General features: G+C 36.5%; 1 protein-coding gene across 1 annotated transcript in view; it reads right to left on the bottom strand.

Annotated features, from left to right (window-relative positions):
• Positions 1-16,295, bottom strand: part of FBXL17 (F-box and leucine rich repeat protein 17) — a 275,571-nt gene that overhangs the window by 239,406 nt on the left and 19,870 nt on the right. The gene's annotated exons all lie outside the window — the stretch shown is intronic.

Below are 16,295 nucleotides of genomic sequence, written 5' to 3'. Positions count from 1 at the left end.
ACCCCCAAGCCTCAAAAGCAAACAAGTAAAAATTCCACCCAAAATCCATCACCAAGAAATTTCATTTTTGTTTTTCCAAGATAAAATCTGGATATTTAGTTAAAGCTGCCAAAAAAAAAAAAAAAAATCAATACCATCCACTGATTTTTACCACAGGGATGGAAAGCCCATTAGACAAGACTGAATAGAGTCAAGAGCTTTCCTTATTTTCCCACGTTCCTCTCATAAAACCATCAGGGAACAAAACATAGATGAGCAAAAGCAAACCAAGACAAAACAACACAAAACCCACCAATGACTGCTTTTATTTGATCCTACACTTAGAGCAGAGCACAGCATGTAGTGACAGAAGTACCAGGTAGCCCTACCAAACCTTTTCACACTCTGAACAGAAAATGTTCAACCTGTGCCAAGTTGTCACACTGCTCTACATCCATCTAAGTAATCCATCTCAAAATAAATTTTCTTTAGCATAGATGACATGTATATACAGAAAATAACAATGTTTCTCTTCAAACTTGGGTTTGAACATAGGCAAACTGTATTTTTCAAAAGATAATAAAACAGCAAAAGGACATCTGTCGTACTGTTGCAGGTTCCCCTGTTAACTAGGGTAGAAAAAACCTGAATTTTAATGATTCAAAAGGAGATATTCATAGAAATCTCTTACTTTTTTGGGAAAAATGAGAATTTTTCCTAACAAAAGACTGGCACATACATTCTCCCTAGATAGAAGGAGAATTTCTCTCTAAAGTAAAAAGCAAAGGAAAGCTATATGCAAGTGAAAATGTGAGGAAAACAGAAATTGTAATGCTACATTTATGCAAGTACCACAAACTGCAGTGACTGCAATATGAAATTAATTGGCAATTGTTCAATAATATTTGTTTTCAGAATCAACAGCTGCTTTTACAAAAATGTTGATTTTGTAGTGTACAACATTAGTAATTACTCCTTACAATCAGGAGCCTGTCTTTTCTGCAAGACAAGAAAACAAATTTAAAAAAATTTAAAAAACCATAATCATATGCCTTCTGAATATAATTGCAAACAAAAGGTTAACCAGTAAAAACCACAATAATTCCACCTACTATGTTAAACAAAGAAAATAATTTGCAGTGTTATCTGAAAAAAAAATTGAACACTACTTTTAAGATAGCCAAATTTGTCATGAACAAATATGCCAGGAGAATTATATAGATGAAAGAGGGGTGTAGTCTCCTGTGTTAGAGACTAACTGTTGCAGAAGCTGCCTGTCCCAGTAAACACAGCCCTAGCCCACCACTTCATGCATGGCAGATCTGATACATATAGAACGACATCTTTAACAGAATTATGGGATTAAAAGAACAATTTATTGAGGCACACATTCATAAGAGAAGGTACCTAAATATATGATCTGCCTTGTTTCATTATGTATTGAAGTTTCACTTCTTTCAAAGCAGCATTTCCTAAAAAGACCAGACACATAAAGACATGAAACATTTTTAATTAAAGAAGAATGTATTAATTTTTTTTAACTGCTGGACAAAAATATTACATTTTTACTAGCAAATATTGCTTGAAAATATAAGCCAGATAATATTATAGGATAAAATATTTAAATTCTTTTTCTTCAAATAGCATGCTAAAAATGGTGGAGCATTTAGAAACATATAGCACTACAAAATTTCTGCACAGCTAGTAGGATCTAAATGCAAACCAACTACAGACAGATACTCTTCAGATCAAAAGTGCTTATAACACAAAAATCACCAAGTTTTAAACTGTCTTTAATGCACATTTAGTATCTTTAATCACCTTCTATTACCTTGTCCATCTTCAAACTTAAAATCTATTGCCAAATCACAAGAAGATATTGTTCTGCAGACACAGAAATACCTAGACTTTACCAATTACTGAATTAGTGTCACCACATTTCTAGGCATTACTAAGTAAATAGCTTAAAATTTACAAAAACAGTCAAAATAGGCATCTGGATATACTTCTTAATTAAAATATACTTGAAATTTTCCTTACAAATACTTGTAGCTTGAGAGTGGGAGCTTAAAATATTTGTTTCAATATTCTACTTGTGCCTGCTTTAATGTAGAAACAACACCATCATCATCCTCATAAGATTAGAGGAAATTATTAGCTAAGCCAAAGATAGTAATAAAAATAAGAAACTTGGCATAGCAGCTTTTTGCATTACCTCACCCAAATTTTATTTTTGGAGGGTGTCAGTTCACAGATATATTAGGTCTCTTTCTACAAATCACTATCACCATGTAAAAGCACATGAAAAAGTCAATGAACTAAACCAGCAGTATCTCAATATGAAAATCCAGGACATCCCATTTCTATAATACTTTTCAGTCCCAGACAGAGTGGTTCATAGAAGAAGAAAACAATGATCTACCTGAATTTATGCTGTAATGCAGCAAAACTGTCACATGCATGAAAACAACAATTAGGTCACTACCAAAGTATCTGAAATGGCTGGAATACCTTCAGAGAAGTTTGGAATTTCCAGACAACTTCTGCCACCAACAATGAAGCATACAGAAGAGGTAGCTGGTGGCCTCCACAGGACATGCCAGTCCTACCAGATAGAATCACAAGAATTTTGTTGCCTTACAAAAAACTACTTTCACCAAAGGATGACTGTCCTCCCAGTTTTGCATTTGTATAACAGAACTAGTAAGAAAGTAGTGCCATTCAAGTTTAAAATTCACTGTCCACATAGCTTTTCTCCCAGCAAAAAAAAATAACATCAACCACTTATCTCTACAGGCACTGCAGTTTCACATCATTTCACAGAGGCCTAGTATCACAATCGAAAAAAACAAAAGGTCAGCTGTAGCAATCCTTCCAAAACAGTTTATTTGCAATACCTTTCTCAAGCAAGGCTAAAAAAGAAAAGCAAAAAAGCACAGAACAGCTACAAGATGTACATGGAGCGAACACGCACTCTATTTCTATCTCATTAAAAGCACTCCAAAACTTCCTGAAACTTTGTTGTAAACACTTCAAAACCTGGAGAATTTGTAGTCTAGGATCATCAGTAACAGCACACTGTTTTCCAGACTGCACAGTGTTAAGAGACATTATAAAAACCCCAGCACATTAGCTCAAGAATGAACTCTATAGGAAGAATAAATTTTCTAAGGAATTCTGAGATGCAAGAGATGTACTAGAAATGAAGTAAAACAGTACAATATAGACCTGTTCTGAAATCTATACAGTATAAATTTTTGAAGTGTGCACCATTAAGGTTTTTTCAAAAATGTCTAAAACCACAGAAATTATCAACTATTTTATTCTAGAAATTACTATCTTTCTGAAATAACAAATATATTTAAACAGCCTTATGTAGTAGCTGATATCATCCAATTTCAAGAATACAATCACAAATCTCTCGCTCATGTTATACAATGTAAGTACTCTCTACATAGCTGAGTAATTCCCTGTATTTTCAAGAAGCTGCACAAGATTAACAGCAAAAACTCCAACTCCCACCAAAACAACCCAGTCATTTCAGTGTCACCAACAACTTTCATTTTCACATATTTTAAAGAGCAAATCAAAAAATATATTGAAAAACTTCAGACTGTTTTAAACAAAACTATAAAATTGCTTTTATAAAAGCATCTTTTAAAAACTCTAAAGTCTCCAAACATGAACGGACTGGGAAATACAATAAAAGAGAACTGTGCAGATGAAGAGCCTTGCAAAGCTGACATTTTATGCAAAGCAAACACCTCTTTTGTCGCACCTACAGCTTGCTGGAAACCCTGACAGCGGTGAACTGCACAGGTGTACCTCTGGCACAACACTACAGAAAGCATCAGCAGGGTGGCATCACCAGACACTCAAGGTCTACCAACAAATCCTCTGGGCAAGATTTAATACGTTAAGGAGGGAGACGGCGGCAGAGGCACGGCTGCGCCTCCAACGGCAGCACTGCGTGCGATCGATACTGCAAAAATGCAGCCCCTGGAAGCAGTCCCAGAAAGCCTTCTGGAAAACTTCTGCTGGCAATGCACACTCATTCACAACAAAGTTGGCCCATCGAGCATTTACCAAATCTAGTAGTTTTTTTCTTTTGGGAGTGAGGAAAATAAAAATACATTATGAAAACCTTACCCTTGGAGGTATTTTGTTTGTTTTTCTTTACATTCAAGAAGACAAATATTTAAAAATAAGTACTTCCCAATCATATTTGATCTTTTTCATGATTTTGTAGCCTAGATTTTTTTCCTAATTTACATTTCCATGTTTCAGATAGAAAACATTCTTAAAGCATACTTGTAATTTGCCAAGGTGGTAGGAGAGGGAAGACCAGCAAAATCTCCATCGCTGTGGTTTAACTCCAGGCAGCAGCTCACTACCCACAGTTGGGATGGGGAGGAGAATCAGTAGGGTAACAGTGAAAATACACAGATACACACACACACTCATATACATATATAAATCTCACAAAAACTTGAAAGAATTGAAAATAATTTTGCTGTTTCAGAAAACTGTAATTTAACTGCATAACGACAACATAATAATATACAATTCCCAGAGAGACATACACAAAAAAAAAAATCCTGAAGAAATTACATTTGGATGCAACAGAACAAGACCAAACAGAGACAACCACAAGTTGGTGTCTGAGGATCACCCCAGTAAGACAATTTTTAGGGAAAGCCTCAGATACAACAGATAACTTTTAATAGTCATTACTGGAAAATATTAATTAAAAAAATTAATTAAAAAACAACAAACTATACTAAACAAGGAAAAGGAGGAACACTAAGCTAAGGACTCTTAAAAAAACGGGAGCAAAGCTCCACATAGTTCTGAAAAGCAGAATAGGATGCTCAAAATTTGCTACAATAACTACAAAGGCACCTATGTCTAAAGTTCAGACAAACACAATTTTTTAAACATTATCATTCTGGATTAAAAAAACAGTGACAGTTGAAAGGCCAGAGAAAATTCTAAAATAAATAATGCCATAATCCCTAGGATGAAAGTGCATAAAGTGAGCATGAATGATAAATTTGCAATTTAAGTGTAAATCCAAGTATAAATGTAAAAATTTACTCACAAGGGGGACTGATGTTGCAGTTTAAAACTCGTAAGAATTTAACCTTTACTCAAAAAAGACAGTATTTAGGATGGTTTCAGCATTTTAGTCTCCACGTATATTCCATTTGCCCTGTAACATTGTTTACCAATAATGTGGCATTTTGGACAACACAACTACCTGGGAAAGCACCTCCATATACCCACAGAAAACACACATTTATTTAGATGCGTGCTCACAGGTACCAGTCACTATCGCAAGAAGAGAAAAGGGAATGCAGACATTTGTAGAATTTGTGATCTGACCTCATGGACTGGAAACTGTAACCTATGTAAGTTACACTGAAGTTCTTTGGGAAATAAAAGTGTTTTCCCAGAGCTTCAGAAATTTGACAAGTTCATTCTTCTAGCCTCATACAGATAAAAAAGTTTAACTGGAATTTTCTGGAAAGAAATTATATACACAAAGATGCCTACCTGTCATTCATTACTTTTACATAATCTTGTCTCTGTCGTATACAAATAAAAAACGTATTTCTATAATCTTTGATTGATGCAAATTACCACTATTTTAAAATAATGATACTGACAGTTTTAAGGGATTTGCTTCACAACATCATACTTATGATCTCTTTCAGTAAGCATCACAGCTCACTGGGAGAAATATTATCAGTTTTGATTTATTGCTATCCTTAGTGAATGGCTGAAGAATCTTACAAAGTACCACATGAGTCAAGATACCAACTTAACAGATGAAGAACCTACAAGTGATTCATCTGGAGTTTGCCAGTGCTCTCTTTGACACAAGACACCACCAGATTAAAACAAGTAAGCAAAAAACCCAACAAGAAAACAAACAAACTACAGAAGTTTCAGCTCCATTTAGGTAACTTTAGTATCTCGCAGCATATATTTTAGTGGAAGGTTTTTTTACTCTAGTATAATGGACTTTGGTTTGTGACTAAAGTACTGTAATACCAGTGATCCCAAAGGACAACTAAATATGGATATTTCAAACAACTGAAAAGGCTCCATATCCAGCTACCAATTCTTAGTCGTCCAGTTTTTAATTAAAAGCTCAAATAACTTATTCAACAACCAGACCAGCCAAAAAACAAACTAAAGAAACAAAAAGCAGAAGTGCCTAAATTCTAACTCAAAATTTAAAACTCACAATTTCCTGAAATTTTCCTGTATATTCCATTTAGGATTTTTGCATTACCTTCATGCATTTGGACTTTCAATAATAGAATCTTCAGCACTGAGAACATTATTTGTTACAGTTCTTCCTAAGCTTGATGTACACCAACATGCAAGCCATTAATGCACAGACATAAAAAGATGTCACTTGAATGTATAAATAAATGCATTTATCCTTTATTAAAATTATATGCAAAATACATCATCTGCAAGTATCAAATAGAAAATCACCTTATAATGCTCACCAAACAGTAGGAAAAAGTTCTGTATCAGCCACTTTTCCACTCTTTCATTCCATCACTCACTTCTTTGTCATTGTATAATCTACAGCATATGTACAACACACTTTTATACATAGAATGTTTATTAAAAGTGGTAACAAATTACAGCCCAAAGATATGCTTCATGTGGTATAGTGCCTAATTTTATATCAATATCAAAACTGGAAGTTTTGATATTGATATAAAATAGAGTAGAGTAGGTACAGTCATTAATCAACCGCATATAACCTGAAAGGAGTCAAAAAGTATAATTAATTCAGAAATACAGACTACAACTCCAGTTGTTGGTGGCTTTTAAATGCGTACACACACACTGTACATGTCAAGTAAACTCGCAACATCAAAATGCAGTACTGTCTAAAAAGAAACAAGAGAAAATAAGCAGAGAGTGGTGAAACCATACAGGCAACCTTATTGAGACACCTAAGAATTACTCTTGATAGCAATCCTGGCAGCTGAAGGGAACACAGGGTCTGTGGAACCAGCACAACACTCAGAAATTTTCTGCCACGCACTGGCAATTCCCCACAGCTCGGGCCGGGAGCTCGTCACCACTACAAAGTCAATGCCGCCACCTAAGGGTGACAACTCCGCACTGTGTTCACTGCACTTAAAGTTACATCGAAAATTGAAGTCTGCACTGTGGTTCTAATGCCTTCACAGAAGATAAATGTAGCTGATTTATGCACATATACACAAGTTTTGCCTTTTCTCTTCTATTAACATTAAACTTGGCATAAATGTTTCACTGCAGGAACATGATTACAGAAACTGCCCAAATCAAAATGCAACAGATCTAAACAAAAAAAGACAAAAGACAAAAAAAAACTGAACTCTAAGGAATAAGGTTCTGGAAGTTAGATTTCTAAGAAACTGACTGAATCATTTTATGTCATTTAAAAAATTAATAAAGTAAATGTTTCAAAAGAGCTTGTCAAAAGACAAACTTTTCCATAGCATTTTTACTACCAGACAGATGTCTCATGTAGTTATTATGAAAGCATGACTCCCTACTGCTCATCTTAGTATCAGTATAGCTGTTAAATGCATTTTTAAAATGCTGAACCTTACTTTTATAGTACATTAAGTGGTTCGGGAGTGTATGTAAAGTGTTTGAGAAACTAAAATACAAGAGGGACTTCATCATTACTAGCGCATACTACCAGCATGGCATCTGCACAAGGTTTTTGCTTCAGAAATCTCTAATTTAGTACTTGACAGTAGATGAAATATCATTATCCAAAGCTATGATATACAGCGTACACAAGAGAGAAATTTATCTCAGTATGTAGGGAGTCCTTTACTGCGGGGGTGGTGAGGCTTTGGACCAGGTTATCCAGAGATGCTATGGACTGCCCCATGCCTGGAAGGGGACAGGCTGCGTGGTGCTTTGAGCCACCTGGCCTACTGGTGCAGCGGTAGTGGGGTTGGAACCAGACCTCTTCAAGGTCCCCTCCAGCTCAAACCATTCCATGACTCCACGATCTTCCTGAATATGTTTATAAACTTTTAGCAAGCAACTAGCTATTGAGAGATGCTAGTTTTTCTGGATAAACAAGTCCTAAGTAGGACGAGCTACATGAAGTTACAAAGCTGTGAGATTTAGTGTGTTGCTTGCCTTAGGCCAGAAGCTGTGAACTTATACCTAGATATACTTTCAGACAGAATAATTAATTTACTTAGTCATCTTCATAGGAACTGGTACAGCACTGTGTTTTAGCTTTAGTATGAAAATAATATTGATAACATAGTGACGTTTTGGTTGTTGCTAGGCAATGTTTCTTATATTAAGACTAGTGGTTTTTTAGCTTTCCATCCTCTGTGCAGCTGCACCTGAAATAAAACAAGAATAAGGAGGCTACAGTTGTCAGCAGAAGCTGTAACTCAATGAGACAAGAAATCAAGGGCCTGCCTGTGTGGTGGACATGGAGAAAGAAACCAGGAAGGTGCTAGAAGACCACAAACCAAAAATTATCATTAGATCAAGGCATGAGAAGAGTGTGTGAGAGGTGGGCGCATAAGTCATAAGGGTATAATTGCCTGGGGTTTTCTTTGTTCTGGGTCTCTCTTTGAAGGCACCCAACCTTCACTGACCTGATATCAGATCTCTATTAAACCTCTAATTTTTATAAATCCAGTGTCTGAGACTCTGCAGGAAACCTAGGTCACATCTGAAGGAGAAGGTGGTGCCTGTGTCTGCAAAGAAAACCAGAAATACGGTCCTTCTGAACATGCGGGCTTGATTGTAAAAACAGCAATTGAAGGGGAAAGTCTGAAAATCTGAGATTTTTCAAAACCTCAAATAATGATATAAAGTGGTTCAAAAGTATTTTGGGAAAGTATGCCTGTAGAAACATGGGAAATGAATTATTTTCCTGAAATTTCTTCAAGTAGAACAACAGTTTTAAGCAACAGAGAAACAGCATATGGAATATATTGTGGGGAATGGAAAAAGGACAGGGAATATTTTTTCCAAAAAAATTCTTTCATTTACCTGTAAGCATTCAAACAAAGCAAATTATTTCCATACATTCTAAACATTTGACACTGTGTAGTTTATAAGCCTTATAATACATTCTTCCTGAAACAATTTGCCTAGGCTAAACTCAAAGGAAAATACTCTCTCCTCTCAAAGTTTGTGACACAAGGTACAATGCTGAAGTAAGTGTTTTGTAGATGAGAAGTATGAAGCAGGAAGGGAAATGGTTCCCGAAGTAAAAAGAGAAGTGGGGAGGGGAATATCATTAAAAGACAAAAATAAATTTATCAGCTTACACAATACTTTTTATTCAGAAAATATGAGAACTAAGTTTATTTTTTACTATACACTTTTATACTAAGTTGATTCCAGTCAGTGCTGTAAAAGCATATGTTAACTGTTTAATTGTGTGACAAAATCGTAATATTATGTGTAGTCTACCTTAATTCTTTTATACTGAAACTAAAGCATATTTTTCACATATCTTAAGCATTGTAGTTTCTATCAAACATAGCATCACAGTTAACTTGAATTTAAACTCTTGTCTGCTACAAACTGCAAAGGTAAGCAGAACCCTTACAGAATACCCATCTTAAAAAACTTCTCAATAGCCACCTGTAAAATATGTACTTTAAAGGTGTCATCATGTATCAAGAATATTACCAACTGGGCCAAAACTTGGTTGTCTTGAACTTGAAGACTCAAGACTCTAACGAAGAAATAGAAACACAGCAAAGTTATATTCTAACTGTCTTAATGAACATAGCTGGGAACCATCAAACCTATTATTTGCCTTTAAGGATCCACTTCACAACATCATTTTATTGGAAAGGAAGAAGCGCTGCCACAGCAGCTACTATACTAGCTCATTCACTCTAAAATGAGCTTGTAAAAGAGAACAGAGAGCATGGGAACAAAGTATAGAAGTGGGAATATCAACATTCTCTTACAATATTGAAAACTCCAACCCGCTTTATCTTTGAAAGCTCTCTCCCATTACCCGTATCTAGTCCACCACAAAAATCCACAGACACTAGGTGGAATAGAAAGGAACAAACTTATAACTATCACTTGGTTAAGTTTCAGCAGCAATTTTCAGCAACAAATCATAATTTTAACCATTAAGTTACCCAGTTAAGGTAAAGTAAGTAAAAAGTAAATAGTGTATAAAATCAATTCAGTTAAGTGGAGAAAGGTTTTCTCCAGCTCTACATTGAGCTTCTAAATCCAGATCTCCTTTATTCAAAATAAGGAAAATGGACATCTTGCACAAAAGCTTCTGGAGATAACCCTTTCATTTAGGTGCACTGTAGTCACTGAGTTCTGCATCTCAAAATCCTTTAACATATTTTAGGACTCTACCATTCTATTGCAATAAAAGCCATCCAGGTGAAGTACCCCCCTACTCTGTGTCTCAGCTAGATTACTACATATTAGTGCGGAACAGTTCTCTGGCTTTACACCTAAGCTAGGTACTCTTTATGTCAGGTGGAAAGATTAAAAACAGCAATTGGTACAAAGATAACAATGAAATTAACCTATCCATCTGACACCAGCTTCATTCACATTGAAAATTCACATGATGGAAACACAGAAGTTATAGCACACCATACCAGTCACAACCATAAAATAAGAAGTCCAACTAAATTCAGCCAAGAAATTAAGACATTTTCTAGTTTTGTTTGGACAGAGCTATAATCTGTTCTTCCATTTATACTAAAATTCTGTGAGATTATTCAATTGCATTAGACTTCTTGGGGGTAGATCAAGAGAGACAACATGGTAGCACACTTCCTAAGTCCTACAAAGTTATAATTTTTTTTTTTACTAGGTCCCAATTTGGCCAGTATGCTTCAGAGAAGAGGCTCAGCATATAATTTTCTGTCATTCAAAGGACAGACAAAAAATAAACATGTTTTGAAGAGATACAAATCCTAAACAGTTATGCAAATAACAACAACCTTCTGTTGTTGAGTTAGCCATGCAACATTAATTTTTTCCTCCTACATTCTTTGTCCCATTTATTAATTGCAGCTTTTGCTTATTGCCATGAAATAATCAGCACTTCAAAGACAGGAAAGGGTCTATTTTTCTGTGAAATGTCTAGCATATTCAACAATCAGAACATAAATTCTCCTTTCTCTGCTTCTGCTCAGCAGTCTGATAACAGAGTTACTTAGCAACAGATGAAGCAACTGAACTGTGTTGCCTGATCCACACACATTTTACTGCAAAGTAGCACTCACAAAGGCATTATTTAGCTGATGGTTGCCTCTGCCTAGATGTATTTTTGAAGTATAAAATCCATTAGTGTGAGACAAGCCTATATGAAAACTCAACCATCATGTACTTTCTGTAATGCACTACACATTTTGAAATTAATAGAAATTGCCTGTAAGAGTTATACACATGATTTTAAAGTATCTCTGAGAAAGGAATAAACAAGAAAATGCAAAACATAAGACTATCTACATTATTTACATGGATGCTACAGCAGTTGCTTAAAAGGGGAAGACAGGAGTCCTCCTTCTAGCATACTGACAATTTATGAACTTTAAATACACAGACCAAGCCCTTGTACGCCAAGTACACTTTTCTTGCTACAGAATATTTTGATGTCAGAGAATGAATGCTTATTCCCTTTGAAAATACACACACACCAACACATATCTCCCCAAACCACTTTCTTCATCAGTGCAGCAGGAAGCAATATGTGCCACACCAAATATTAAGGAGATTTTTTTAGAAGGGAGAAAAGTAACCCAAAGAACTTGACAAACCATTTGCCAACCATGACTCCCTTTAAAGGCAATTCCCCAACTAAACAATCCTTTTATTTTTAATCTATTTTGGCATGTAAAAGTTTCTATTTTACAATTGCATGAGAACTCTTAAAAGTTGTCTTGGGTCATCATACAAAACAACACTGCCAGCAAGACCTGAAAGTCTCTTGTGCCTAGCAAAGGGAAAGCACAGCAGCTCCTTGTGAGAGTCTGTCAGAATTTTCCCTCATCTGCCTCATGATCGTCCTTGGGAGACCACTGAAGAGAAGACCCCCACTGTCTAGAATCTGGCTCTGAAGGAGAAAAGTCACACGCCACAGGTGCTGAGACCTGAAAGCTCAGTGTTAAGCTATTGTTTTCACAGGAGTGTTTGCTGTATGCCAAGAAGAGGGCACCATGCCCTGTTTGCAGCAATAGCAGCTCTGGAAGCTGTCCCACCTCTCGGCCTGGCTGGACTTCTCCTGAGTTCCAGGTGGTCTCCCACAGAAGACCCTCACCTGTTTTACAACCACCATGACAGACAGACTGAGATGTAAAAAGCTTCTCCATCAAGGACTGAGACATGAAACTCCTAAAAGGCCCCTCTGCTCCTTCCAAGGACTGGGACTGAAACCCCCGGCCCAGGGGAGGTGTGTGGGGGAGGCAAGCTGACCGAAGCAAGATGTTTGCCTGCAGGTTGTGACCACTGGAGCAAGAAAACAATGGCTCTCATTTACTGCTGAGAACACAGACTACCTGTTACATCTGTTCCCTATTATACCTGTTTCCCCCCCCTCACAATTTTCAGTAATAAAAACCCCTGAGTTAGCTAGAGCCTTTGAGATCTCCCCAGTGTAGCAGGCGGACCCTCGGCTGGACTGGACCAAAGGACTTTGTCTCTGCGTTGGTAGCTATATCCCCTCTCCCTCTCTCTTGCTCCATCTTTTTCTCTCCCTTAATCCCTCTATCGCATTTTTGCTGTAGTTATTTCAATAAAACTGCATTTGATTTGATTATCACTGCAAAGACCCTTGTACCATGTTGGTTTTTGCACTCTGAGATCATTCCTACGAACCATCAAGATCATCTGTCCACTAGGACGGACCCTGACATTAAATTGGCGTCATGGACAGGATTCTGGTAGACAGAGGGATTTGCAGGCAAATCTCATGCTAAATTGAGTGCTCTGTCTCTGGAATTGGCACAAAAGATCTCTCAGTGCAAAAACAGGGGAAACTGACACCGACACTGATACTGCTCCTGATGCTGATATTGATGCTGATGCTGTTACTGTTGTATTTGAGTTGAATCTGAACCTGTTACTGTTGGATTTGAATGAACCTGAACCTGTTACTGTTGTACTGGAGTTGAATTTGAACCTGTAATGGCTGTATTTGTGTACCTGGACTGTCTAAAAGGGGAGGGACAGACCTGAAGAAATTAAGCTGCGCCTTTTAGACAGATATTGTCCCTTCACCTACACAGGGAGCAAGGGGTGGCCCAGCGAAGGCTGAGTGGCTTTTTCCCTGTTCTAGGTTTCTGGACCCCTCACAAATAAAACATTTGTGTGTGTGTGCTCATGTGAGAGCGTATCTGTACTGTCTGGGAAGGAAGAGACAAATCTGAAGCAACCTCACAGAGCCTCCCAGACTGACTCTGTCTCTTCAACTACCCAGGGAAGCAAGGGGACAGTGGAAAGGCTGTGTTGATTTGTGTAACTTAACTCCCTGGTGTAGCTTTGGTCCCCTCACAAAATGACTAAAAACTTCAGTGCAAAAGGTAAAGCTGAATTTTATGCTCTGCTTGCTAAATACAATGCCACACCTTCTCCAGGGGGAGAAGAATGGGCAAGCTGCAATTGGTTTAACTTAGAAAATGTTATTGACAGAATATTTTCTTTGCAACATGAAACAAAATACAAACTGGGCACAAATAAAACCATCCTCTGCTCAGTCTTGGGTGCCTGCCTAACACCAGCCATAGAAACTCGCTTTAAGCAAAAAAGTGAGGAAAATGATATCATTGACTCCCTTCAAAACCTAGTTGAAGTTTTGCAAAAACAATTGGATGAAGAAAGAAATGTAAATAACTTGTTCCGGGCTGCCCTGAGAGAGGAACATGTTAAAAATTCACAGAACGCTGATTCCTCAAAAGAGGAGAAAGAAACTCCTCGCATTAATCAAAATTATTCTCAAACAGAATTAGCCCTGATGAAAAATTGTGGGAAGCACTGCTGTAATAACATAAAACCTCTTAGTAAAACAGAATGCAACTATATCAATAATGAAGATCTTTACCCGTACAAAACTACTAAAGAAATCCTGTACACTGCTACTGAATTAACAAAACTGGCAAAGCAGTACGGGCTTCTCCCCCAAAAATCTGAAACAGAACACGTTTGCCAAGTGTCTCTCACTGGGGGAGATCAGATTCCTTTGTCAGAACAAGAAGCCGGTGGGTGCTGGGGACATGGGGTGTTCCTAACAACAGCAGACTGACGCATCCCATGGTCCCTAACTCAGCACACAGCTCATTGGGCAGGGGGGCTTAACCCCTTGGAAAGGAGAGACCCTTTGGTCAGTACCCCTGACCAACTCTGAGATCATTCCTATGAACCATCAGGTCATCTGTCCACTAGGATGGACCCTGACACTCCTTCACCTTTTTCATCTAATGGCATTGTTCAGAAGTTATTTTATTCTAAGGATTCAACACCCTGGAGTTCATAACAGCTTCAAAACTTATTTCATTTGTACATATCTATGAATCTGAATTTTAATTTTACAGAGCTATACCAAGCTTGCCCCATGACTTTTTCTTCCCTCTGAAAAATTAAGGATAGGCAGGAATTTAAGTACTATTAGATACTTTAAAAAAAAAGCAAATTCATGAAAAACTAGGCAAAAATTCAGTTTTGGTAAGTCACTAGACAAATTATCAGAAGGGGTACAATTAAGAGAAATTTCTTATTTATTTGATAGCAAATATTTTTGCCTTATTTGCAAATAAAAATTAGTGTTATGTTTTCAACAATGAAGTAACCAAGTAGAGTGCAAGTTAAGAGCACAATTCACAATTGCCTTAAAAAGGATTAAAGTACTTCCTATGTTCCATTTCAACCAGGAACTTCAATGGTATTTCAGATACTAAAACCACAAAGTCTTTAAGTGATAATAACTGCAATAACAACTTCTTAGGTTATATTTCATACTATAAAGAGAATAAAAACTTCAATGATGAGAACTCTAAGATGCATCTACAAGGAAAGCTAACTTAATTCATTGCCTCCAAATTTTCTAGTGATCAAGTACTTACGCAGATATTTACACAGACTAGTTTCTTTATTACAATTAAGTCATTTTTCACATGCAACTATGCAAATCTTGAAGGTTTTCCTCTTCCTTTCAAAGACACAGTTAATTAATTTAACAAGGTGGCTTAAATAATTTTACTTAACCTACCATTCTCTTTCCAGAGAAGGAAGGAAGATGTTTTTCCTTCCAGACTTCTCAGATCATTCATTTTTCTTTTTCATATTTAAAGTTTTTTATGTACTAAGGTAAGAAAGACTAGCTTTGACAGGATTCAAGGTTGTGTTTCAGCACAAGAGGAGGGCTGTGCCCTTTTTCTGCATTTAAACTACACAGAAATCTCAGTTTAGGTCTCTGTCTCCTATTTTTCAACTTTCTACAGTTCTAATCAAAACCACAACCAGGCTGCCTTTTTCTTTCTTTGTTGATTTGAGAATGGTTTCTATTAAAAAAAAAAGCAAAACAATCTCGAGCATTATCATTTCTTTATTTTTTTGAAGCTAGGTATTGACTAATTCTTGAATACAAGGTATGCTGCTTTCTTACAAACACAATTTATTTGTTCCAATTCAGCACTTTTGAAACAAAGGTTATAACCACGATGTTAGCTGACAGTTAAAATTCAACTGCAAGCAATTTTACTTTTTTACAAGAAATAAATTTTAAAAAATAGAATGAAATTTAGAAAAAAACTTAAGTCATTTTCAAGCCACTCTCTGCATTAGAAACCATCCTTTTAGAGACTGCTTAGAATTAGGACTCAAGAATCTTTTTTGTTACTCCTCAACAACTTCCTTCTACTAGCATAGGCACACTACTCCATCCTAATGAGAAAGTGACATATTTGAAGAAAATATAAGTGTACCACTTGTAATCAAGAACCCGAGCTCCAAAAAATCTTTTAGATGTTTGCACTCTTTACTGCACTTCTAGAAACAAAAGAAACATTCCATATGAACTGTGTTTTCCTATACAAACCACCTCCCAAACAATTACTCATGAAATACCACATTAAAAATAAGCATTTAGCTTAACTTGTACTTTGCATCCCCTTCTGTGCCATCTCTGCAGAATTGCAATTTTCCCAGACAGAAACACTTTTAAGCAATTCACTTGAAAAAAGCAGCCATTCTAAAGAAAATTTTTAAAAGATAAAGAGCAAGAGAAAGCTTTGACAATCAAACAATGCCTTGGGAAGAACAAA

The sequence above is a fragment of the Zonotrichia leucophrys genome, chromosome Z (genome assembly GCF_028769735.1).
Source record: "Zonotrichia leucophrys gambelii isolate GWCS_2022_RI chromosome Z, RI_Zleu_2.0, whole genome shotgun sequence".
NCBI classification, from domain to species: domain Eukaryota; kingdom Metazoa; phylum Chordata; class Aves; order Passeriformes; family Passerellidae; genus Zonotrichia; species Zonotrichia leucophrys.
Note: the sequence above shows the minus strand (reverse complement) of the source record. Positions and strands in the feature narration are given on the sequence as shown.